Source organism: Somniosus microcephalus, chromosome 19, assembly GCF_052327205.1.
Source record: "Somniosus microcephalus isolate GS21.2 chromosome 19, FLI_Smic_1.0, whole genome shotgun sequence".
NCBI lineage: Eukaryota > Metazoa > Chordata > Chondrichthyes > Squaliformes > Somniosidae > Somniosus > Somniosus microcephalus.
Window position 1 is genome coordinate 61623566 of NC_141005.1, and position 9517 is coordinate 61633082.

Genomic DNA, 9517 nt, shown 5'->3' on the forward strand with positions numbered 1-9517 from the left:
AGAGGAGAGGAAATGCCGGTTTTCAGCGCATGCGCTGTGCATGCTGAAAACCGGCATTTCCTCCGGCCAGACGCGTGAGTACCCCTTCCGTACTCACGCGTTTGGGGAGGAATTACTGCCCCATTGTTTTTACTAAGAGAAATTCCGCTATAGTGGGTAGTGTTGGTCAGTCAGTGACAATCTCTTGTAATGGGAGGTGCTTGGCGTTGTGCGACAATCCTCCGTGGTAAAAATCACCAGGCTGGGAGGTGGTATCAAAGTAAAATGTTTTATTGATCCTTGAGATGTGAGAAACACTAGTATGACAGTATTTATTGCCCATCCTTAATTGCACTACGGGTATTAGAAATCAACTCCACGATGCTGGACTGGAGTCATATGTAAACCAGCCAATAGTAAAGCGGTTAGGCTTTTACAACATTCTTTCAGTTTTCATGCTCATCTATTCTTGTGCTAGCCTATAAATTACCACGTGTTATGGGTCATGGTAAGATTTGAACTCATATCCTCTGGATTGCTAGTCCAGTACCGTACCCAGTAGTACATACTGCAGCCACAGTGACCAGTGATGGAGGGGATGGAGATTTTGTCCAGTAGCAGAGACACTGATCAAATGGGCTACTCTGTTCTAGATGGTGTTAGTCTTCTTGTTTTTTGTTACAGTTACACCCATCTGGACGAATGATGAGTATTCCATCGCACTCCTGACTTGAACCTTGTAGATGGTGGAAAAGCTTTGAGGGATCACGTGGTGAGCCATTCATTGCAGAGAACACAGCTTCTGCCCTGCTCTTGTAACCACAGTGGTGATATGGCTGGTCTAGCTAAGTTTCTGGCCATTGGTAACGCCCAAGATGTTGATGGTGTGGGGAAATCGGTGATAGTGGTACCATTGGGCTTTTCCTTGTTTGGAATGGTCGTTACCTGATACTTATTAGTGTGAATGTTAATTTTTAAAAATTCATTCTGGGAATGTGGGCATCGCTGGCATGGCCTGCATTTATTGCCCATCCATAGTTGCCCTGAGAAGATGGTGGTGGGCCTTCTTCTTGAACGGTTGCAGTCCGTGTGGTGAAGGTACCTCCACAGTGCTGTTAGGGAGGGAGTTCCAGGAATTTGACCCAGCGACGATGAAGGAACGCTAATATATGTCCAAGTCAGGATGGTGTGTGACTTGCAGGGGAACTTGGAGGTGATGGTGTTCCCATGCACCTGCTGCCCTTGTCCTTCAAGGTGGTAGAGGTCGCGGGTTTGGGAGGTGTTGTTGAAGCAGCCTTGGCAAGTTGCTGCAGTGCATCCTGTGGATAGTACACACTGCAGCCATGTGTCAGCCCAAGCCTGGATGTTGTAGGCTGGTATGGTCTGCTTCCTTATCAGAAGAGTTGTCAATTGTCAGCAAACAGCCCCACTCTTGATCTTATGATGGAGGGAAGGTTATTGATGAAGCAATTAAGAAGGGCTGAGCCAAGGGACTTAGGAACTCTTGGAGTCCAACACTGTCCTGCTGGAGATACCAAATAGAATTGGTTATACTACATATTTTTGAAAACTGAGAATAGCAACAGCAATGGGGCAGACAGCATGTGCTGTACATATTTGATTTGTATTAAAAGCAACTCACAAAGCAGTTTTTCAGTAACAGTACCACAGTAGCGGGAGATATCCATCAGTGCGTGACAGTTCTACAGTGAGGAGGGTATCCGCCAGCAACATTCAATCAGGCTGCATTTGATAAAATTACTGTAAAAGACCAGTGTTGGCATGGTAACGGGCCTTACCCAGAATGCTGGCACCAATCTCTCACAGATCTCTCGCACGACTAACTGAGTTTAAAAAATCTCAGTCTTAAAAAAAAACCTACGATAAATATAATTAAACTACATCCTAAACGCTGGCACATGAGCAGGTAGAGTGCGATTCTCCAGTAGCAGCTCAAAAGGGACACTTCCTCCAGGTGACTGCCTCGGCCTACTGTCTGTCATTCAGCAGTGGAATGATCAGTTATACAATTTAAAAAGAAACAGGGACTCCCCCTACAGTGGGAGCCAGGGGGCTTATTATACAGTACGAAGCATAACATGACAGCTCAGTTCAAAACTTCTCCCAACTGTTCCAGTAGAACTCTTTCCACAAGTTAGAATGCGGTTGACATGATGATCTCGACTGTGTTTTGCGGGATTGTCCCGTTAGGAGACACCTGGAGCGGTGCGTTTCTCCAGAGCTTTCTGTTCTTGAATTCCTCATTGATTTCGAGCGGTGTCTTACCCCTCGTTTCCAGGACAATGAAATACGTCAGAATGGTGAGCACTAAACAGATTCCGCAGAATATCATGAAGCAGAGGTAGCCCAGGCCTTCCTGCAACAGAAACAGACACAGACAGTGATGAAAGAAAGAAAGAAAACAGGGCAAAGGAGGGTCAGTGAGTGAGGCTGAGGGAGGGTCAGTGAGACTGAGGGAGGGTCAGTCAGTGAGACTGAGGGAGGGTCAGTGAGTGAGACTGAGGGCGGGTGTGATGAAATAACTCTGTGTTCTGGATTGTCTGTTGTTGTACTTGTTAATGTCTGTAAATGTTTTACAGGTGTAACCACTAATGGTCCTCCCTAGCTCCGCCTTTATGGATCCTCCTGATTGGTGTGAATCTTATTTATAAGAGCTGGGTTTTACTCATAAGGGCTGGGTCGGTGATGAATGATGGTTGCCCTGTGTTAACTTGATGCCAAGATTCTTACTTAATAAAAGCCTTTAGTTTTAAGTTGTAACCTTATGGATTCAGGCAGTTATTTGGCACATCAATTTTATTAAGTAACAACTTTGGAAGATGGATCGATTTTTGAAACCAGAGCGTCTGGATATCGATCCCCATTCGGCAGATGCATCGAAGAAATTTACGCATTGGCTTCGATGTTTTGAATACTTCATCGCATCGATCGATCCGACGGTTAACAAGTTGGGTCTTTTAACCAACTTGATAAGTCATCAAACTTACTCTATATTTGAAGATATTACTATGTATGAAGAGGCCCTTGCAGCTCTTAAGGCCCAGTACCTTAAGTCGGTTAATGAAGTATACGCCAGGTATCTTTTGTCTACTCGCAGGCAATTACCCGAGGAATCCCTGGATGATTTTCTGCAGGATCTTAAGGCTTTGGCTAAGGATTGCAACTACAAGGCTGTCTCTGCCATATTGTATCAGGAAGGAGCCATCCGTGATTCTTTCATATCTGGCCTTCGATCTAATTATATTAGACAGAGACTCCTTGAGAATGACTCGTTAGTTTTAAAAACGGTCATTGTTACGGCTCGATCGTTAGATGTAGCCCAGAAGAATTTAGAAGTGTATGCATCAGCCCATGCATCTCTCTCAGCCTAGTGTGTTCTGAGTATGGAGGCATCCATAACGTCAATGGAGCCTCCACTTAATCCTACTGTTGCGGCTGTACCCCATGGGTCTAAGTGTTATTTTTGTGGCCAACCTAAACACTCCAGGCAAAGATGCCCAGCCAGAGAGGCTAGTTGTTTAAAATGTAAGAAACGGGGACATTTTAGTAAAGTGTGTAAGGGTAATCCTGCACCTGATGTCTTCTCTGCTGCCGCCTATTGTTTTACTCTAGCCTCGGCTACAGTTGACCAGACCATACCGTGTTCCTTGTCGAAATCTATGATGGACATTAAGATTAATGGTCGTCCTACTGGGTGTTTGATAGACTGTGGCAGTACTGAAAGTTTTATACATCCCAACCTTGTTAACTCCTGTTCATTGAAGGTGTATCCTACTCGAAGTGAAATTGTGATGGCGTCCAAGTCCCTTACTTCGGAGGTAACTGGATATTGTAAAGTCACATTGACCGTTAAGGATACGGAGTATAAGGACTTTAAACTCCTTATATTACCTCAGTTGTGTGTGAACTTAATTTTAGGTTTGGACTTCCAGTGTCAGCATGAGAGCGTTACCCTTAAGTATGGTGGGTCTCAGCCTCCACTCACAGTCTGCGGCCTTTCTACTTTAAAAGTAAGTCCGCCTTCTTTGTTCGTGAACCTTGCTCCTAATTGTAGACCTATAGCGACTAAGTCGACGGTATAGTTCAGAAGATAAAACATTTATAAAAGAGGAAGTGGAACGGCTTCAACGGGAGGGAATCATCGAACATAGTAATAGCCTGTGGCATGCCCAGGTGGTGGTGGTTAAAACTAATGAAAAGAAAAGACTTGTGGTCGATTATAGCCAGACTATAAACTTGTATACCCAATTGGACGCCTATTCTTTGCCTCGTATTTCTGAGATGGTGAACCAGATAGCTCAGTATCGCGTGTTCTCAACCATTGATTTAAAGTCTGCCTACCATCAACTCCCTATTAAAATAGAAGACCGACCTTATACGGCCTTCGAAGCTAATGGGCGCCTGTATCAATTTCTTAGGGTGCCCTTTGGAGTGACGAATGGGGTATCCGTCTTCCAACGGGAGATGGATCGTATGGTGGATGAATACGCGTTGGAAGCAACATTCCCGTACCTGGACAATGTTACTATCTGTGGGCGCGACCAACGGGAGCATGATCAAAATCTCGCGAAGTTCCTAGAGACGGCAAAGAGGTTAAACCTGACCTACAATGAAAACAAGTGTACCTTCAATACTACATGTTTGTGTATTCTTGGTTGCGTTGTGGAGAATGGGGTAATCGAGCCGGATCCTGAAAGATTACGCCCACTTAAGGAATTACCTTTACCTCACACTGTAAAAGCTTTAAGAAGGTGTCTGGGATTCTTTTCGTACTATGCCCAGTGGGTGGCTAGCTACTCAGATAAAGTCCGACCTCTTATTAAGTCGACGTCTTCTCCGCTATCGGCGGAAGCTCAGGAGGCTTTCTGTAATATCAAATGGGACATTGAGAAGGCAGTGGTATGTGCCGTGGATGAGAAGATCCCTTTTCAAGTGGAAAGTGATGCATCTGATTTTACATTGGCAGCAACTCTTAACCAAGCTGGTAGACCAGTAGCTTTCTTCTCTCGTACATTGCAAGGACCAGAAGTTCGACATTCTTCAGTGGAAAAGGAGGCGCAGGCGATTATCGAAGCAGTCAGGTATTGGAGACATTATCTCGCTGGCCGACGTTTTACGTTTATTACTGACCAGCGATCTGTGGCCTTTATGTTCAATGTACTAAGCAGAGAGGCAAGATCAAAAATGATAAGATTTTAAGATGGCGAATAGAACTGTCAACATATGACTATGATATTCAGTACAGGCCTGGAGTATTTAATGAGCCATCGGATGCTTTGTCATGAGGAGTATGTGCTAGTCTAGGTATAGATAAACTTCAAAGTCTCCACGATGCACTCTGCCACCCTGGGGTTACCAGAATGAACCACTTCATTAAGTCCCATAATCTACCCTACTCTATTGAGGAGGTCCGGACAATGACCAGAACCTGTCGTGTTTATGCTGAATGCAAACCCCGCTTCTATAAGCCGTCCAAGTCAGCTCATCTTATTAAAGCAACTCGACCATTTGAGCGTTTGAGTCTCGATTTTAAAGGTCCGCTTCCATCGAGTGACCGTAATGTCTATTTTCTTAATATTATAGACGAGTACTCTCGGTTTCCTTTTGTTATCCCCTGTCCGGATGTGACTAGTGCTGTTGTAATTAAATGCCTCTGCCAACTGTTTTCTTTGTTTGGCATGCCTAACTATATACATAGTGATAGGGGTTCTTCCTTTATGAGCGAAGAATTGCAACAGTTTTGCTATCGAAAGGAATTGCAAAGAGTAGAACTACCAGCTATAACCCTCGTGGTAATGGGCAGGTCGAGAAAGAAAATGCGACCGTGTGGAAGGCTATCGTATTGTCTCTGAAGTCGCGAGGCCTGCCGACCTCTCGCTGGCAGGATGTCCTGCCAGACGTGCTGCATTCCATAAGGTCTCTTGTGTACAGCGATGAATGCCACCCTCATGAAAGGATGTTTAGCTTTCCAAGAAAAGCTACTAATAGAGTATCGTTACCCACATGGTTGACGACCACAGGCCCTGTGCTGTTGCGCAGACATGTGAGAGGCCACAAGACTGATCCACTGGTGGAGGAAGTACAACTCCTTCATGCTAACCCCCAGTATGCGTACATTCAATATCCGGATGGGTGAGAGGATACGGTCTCTATTAAAGATCTTGCACCTGCTGGAGCTCAAAGAGTTCGACTTTGAAAGTAGAGTTTTTAATCATGGTATTGGACCTTCAGAGACACAAACCCTCAGTGTGGAAAACACTGATGATTCTGGGAATTCGGATGAACCGGAGTTGGTACTCCGGGAGGAGCCTCGGCAAGAGTTACGTCGTTCCCAGAGGATTATCAGACCTCCTGACAGATTGAATCTATAGCAGGGGGTGAATGTGATAAAATAACTCTGTGTTCTGGATTGTCTGTTGTTGTACTTGTTAATGTCTGTAAATGTTTTACAGGTGTAACCACTAATGTTCCTCCCTAGCTCCACCTTTATGGATCCTCCTGATTGGTGTGAGTCTTATTTATAAGAGCTGGGTTTTACTCATAAGGGCTGGGTCAGTGATGAATGATGGTTGCCCTGTGTTAACTTGATGCCAAGATTCTTACTTAATAAAAGCCTTTAGTTTTAAGTTGTAACCTTATGGATTCAGGCAGTTATTTGGCACATCAATGGGTCAGTGAGTGAGACTGAGGGAGGGTCAGTGAGTGAGACTGAGGGAGGGTCAGTGAGACTGAGGGAGGGTCAGTGAGTGAGACTGAGGGAGGGTGAGTGAGACTGAGGGAGGGTGAGTGAGTGAGACTGAGGGAGAGTGAGTGAGACTGAGGGAGGGTCAGTGAGTGAGACTGAGGGAGGGTCAGTGAGTGAGACTGAGGGAGGGTCAGTGAGTGAGACTGAGGGAGGGTCAGTGAGTGAGACTGAGGGAGGGTCAGTGAGTGAGACTGAGGGAGGGTCAGTGAGTGAGACTGAGGGAGGGTCAGTGAGTGAGACTGAGGGAGGGTCAGTGAGTGAGACTGAGGGAGGGTGAGTGAGACTGAGGGAGGGTCAGTGAGACTGAGGGAGGGTCAGTGAGTGAGACTGAGGGAGGGTCAGTGATTGAGACTGAGGGAGGGTCAGTGAGACTGAGGGAGGGTCAGTGAGACTGAGGGAGGCTCAGTGAGTGAGACTGAGGGAGCGTCAGTGAGTGAGTGAGGGTCAGTGAGTGAGTGGGGGAGGGTCAGTGAGAGACATTGGCGGGTCCGTGAGTGAGAAGTTGGGGGGTCAGTGACAGAGACATTGGAGGGTCAGTGAGAGAGACATTGACGGGTCAGTGAGTGGGACATTGGTGGGTCAGTGAGAGAGACATTGGCGGGTCAGTGAGAGAGACATTGGAGGGTCAGTGAGTGGGACATTGGCGGGTCAGTGAGGGAGACATTGGCAGGTCAGTGAGAGAGACACTGGAGGGTCAGTGAGAGAGACATTGGAGGGTCAGTGAGAGAGACACTGGAGGGTCAGTGAGCGAGACACTGGAGGGTCAGTGAGAGAGACACTGGAGGGTCAGTGAGTGGGACATTGGAGGGTCAGTGAGAGATGGGGAGAGGGTCAGTGAGAGAGACATTGGAGGGTCAGTGAGTGGGACATTGGCGGGTCAGTGAGAGAGACATTGGAGGGTCAGTGAGAGACATTGGAGGGTCAGTGAGTGACATTGGAGGGTCAGTGAGAGAGACATTGGAGGGTCAGTGAGAGAGACATTGGAGGGTCAGTGAGTGGGACATTGGAGGGTCAGTGAGTGACATTGGAGGGTCAGTGAGAGAGACATTGGAGGGTCAGTGAGAGAGACATTGGAGGGTCAGTGAGAGACATTGGAGGGTCAGTGAGAGACATTGGAGGGTCAGTGAGAGAGACATTGGAGGGTCAGTGAGAGAGACATTGGAGGGTCAGTGAGAGACATTGGAGGGTCAGTGAGTGGGACATTGGAGGGTCAGTGAGAGAGACATTGGAGGGTCAGTGAGAGAGACATTGGAGGGTCAGTGAGAGACATTGGAGGGTCAGTGAGTGGGACATTGGAGGGTCAGTGAGAGAGACATTGGAGGGTCAGTGAGAGAGACATTGGAGGGTCAGTGAGAGAGACACTGGAGGGTCAGTGAGAGAGACACTGGAGGGTCAGTGAGTGGGACATTGGAGGGTCAGTGAGAGAGACATTGGAGGGTCAGTGAGTGGGACATTGGAGGGTCAGTGAGAGACATTGGAGGGTCAGTGAGAGAGACATTGGAGGGTCAGTGAGTGGGACATTGGAGGGTCAGTGAGAGAGACATTGGAGGGTCAGTGAGAGAGACACTGGAGGGTCAGTGAGTGGGACATTGGAGGGTCAGTGAGAGAGACATTGGAGGGTCAGTGAGAGAGACACTGGAGGGTCAGTGAGAGAGACACTGGAGGGTCAGTGAGAGAGACATTGGAGGGTCAGTGAGTGGGACATTAGAGGGTCAGTGAGTGACATTGGAGGGTCAGTGAGAGAGACATTGGAGGAGAGCGAGGACAGGTGTGCTGGTGGAGAAGGACTAAGGTTGATGAAGGAACTGGTGTAAAGGAGTGATGGGAAGCTTTCAGCGACAGTCTATTTTAAAATGTTGACGGTACTTACAACCATGAAAGAGAAAACCATTCCAACGAGGAAAAGGCCGAACCAGTTGAGGAAGCCATTGATAACGTAGCCAGCTGGCCGGTCAGATTGGAGAAATATTTCCGAGGGTAATATGATAGTTACTCCACCTGGAAAACGACCAAGAAATATTTCAATTACCAATCACCTCAACCAGGCTCACCATCAGAAACAATCGACCTTCACCTTTAACTAGGACTGCCAACCCTCCCACATTGTCCTGGAGCCTCAGTGTTGTTGGAGAAAATCATCGAAAAAAATTGGAGTTGAGAAGAGTCTGTTTGCTGTCCAATTGATGGGAAGCCATTGCGCCTCGAGGATGGACGTGTCCAGAGGTTAATGGCGGGAGTGTGGGGGCGTGGTGGATTGAGGCGTGAGGTCATCTGATGAAACCTCCTGGAATACATCCAAGCAGAGTTGGCAACTTTACCTTTAACGAGCTGTTAGCGTGTGTGAAGGGCCAGTTTAAGACAGATGCCAGAAGGGCATAATCTTAACGCAGATGGTGACAAACAGCTGGAACAGCTGCCAGCGAGGGTTGTTGGGACGAGGGCGCTGGACACATTTAAAGCCTTTTTTAATCTGGTGGTATTTCGGTTCGGATTCTGGGAAACCAGTGCCCTGAGCTGGCTCTCTGCTGTTTCCACTGCCAAATCCGGCTCTTGTATTCCGGTGGCAGATTTGTAGCCGCACAAAGAACCAGGTCTGCCATTCTGTCGCCGAGATTAGGGAGCCGGATTTTAGCCATGTAAATGGCAAGAGTCGGCTCGTGGTCGCATTGGAATTCAAACTAAAATGGCAGCAATATAGGAGCAGCTTATGGAGGAGCCGGATACCGTTATGGGAAGAGGGTGGGATTGGCATTCTCGAAGAATGAGATCGAA

General features: G+C 47.2%; 1 long non-coding RNA gene across 1 annotated transcript; it reads right to left on the bottom strand.

The window, feature by feature from the left end:
• Nucleotides 1-249: 249 nt before the first annotated feature.
• LOC147104522 (uncharacterized) lies at nucleotides 250-9286 on the bottom strand. The gene is made up of 2 exons (XR_015072356.1): nucleotides 8616-9286; nucleotides 250-2356 (listed from the first exon to the last, which is right to left on the bottom strand). It is a non-coding gene; the product is annotated as an uncharacterized LOC147104522 (long non-coding RNA).
• Nucleotides 9287-9517: the final 231 nt, after the last annotated feature.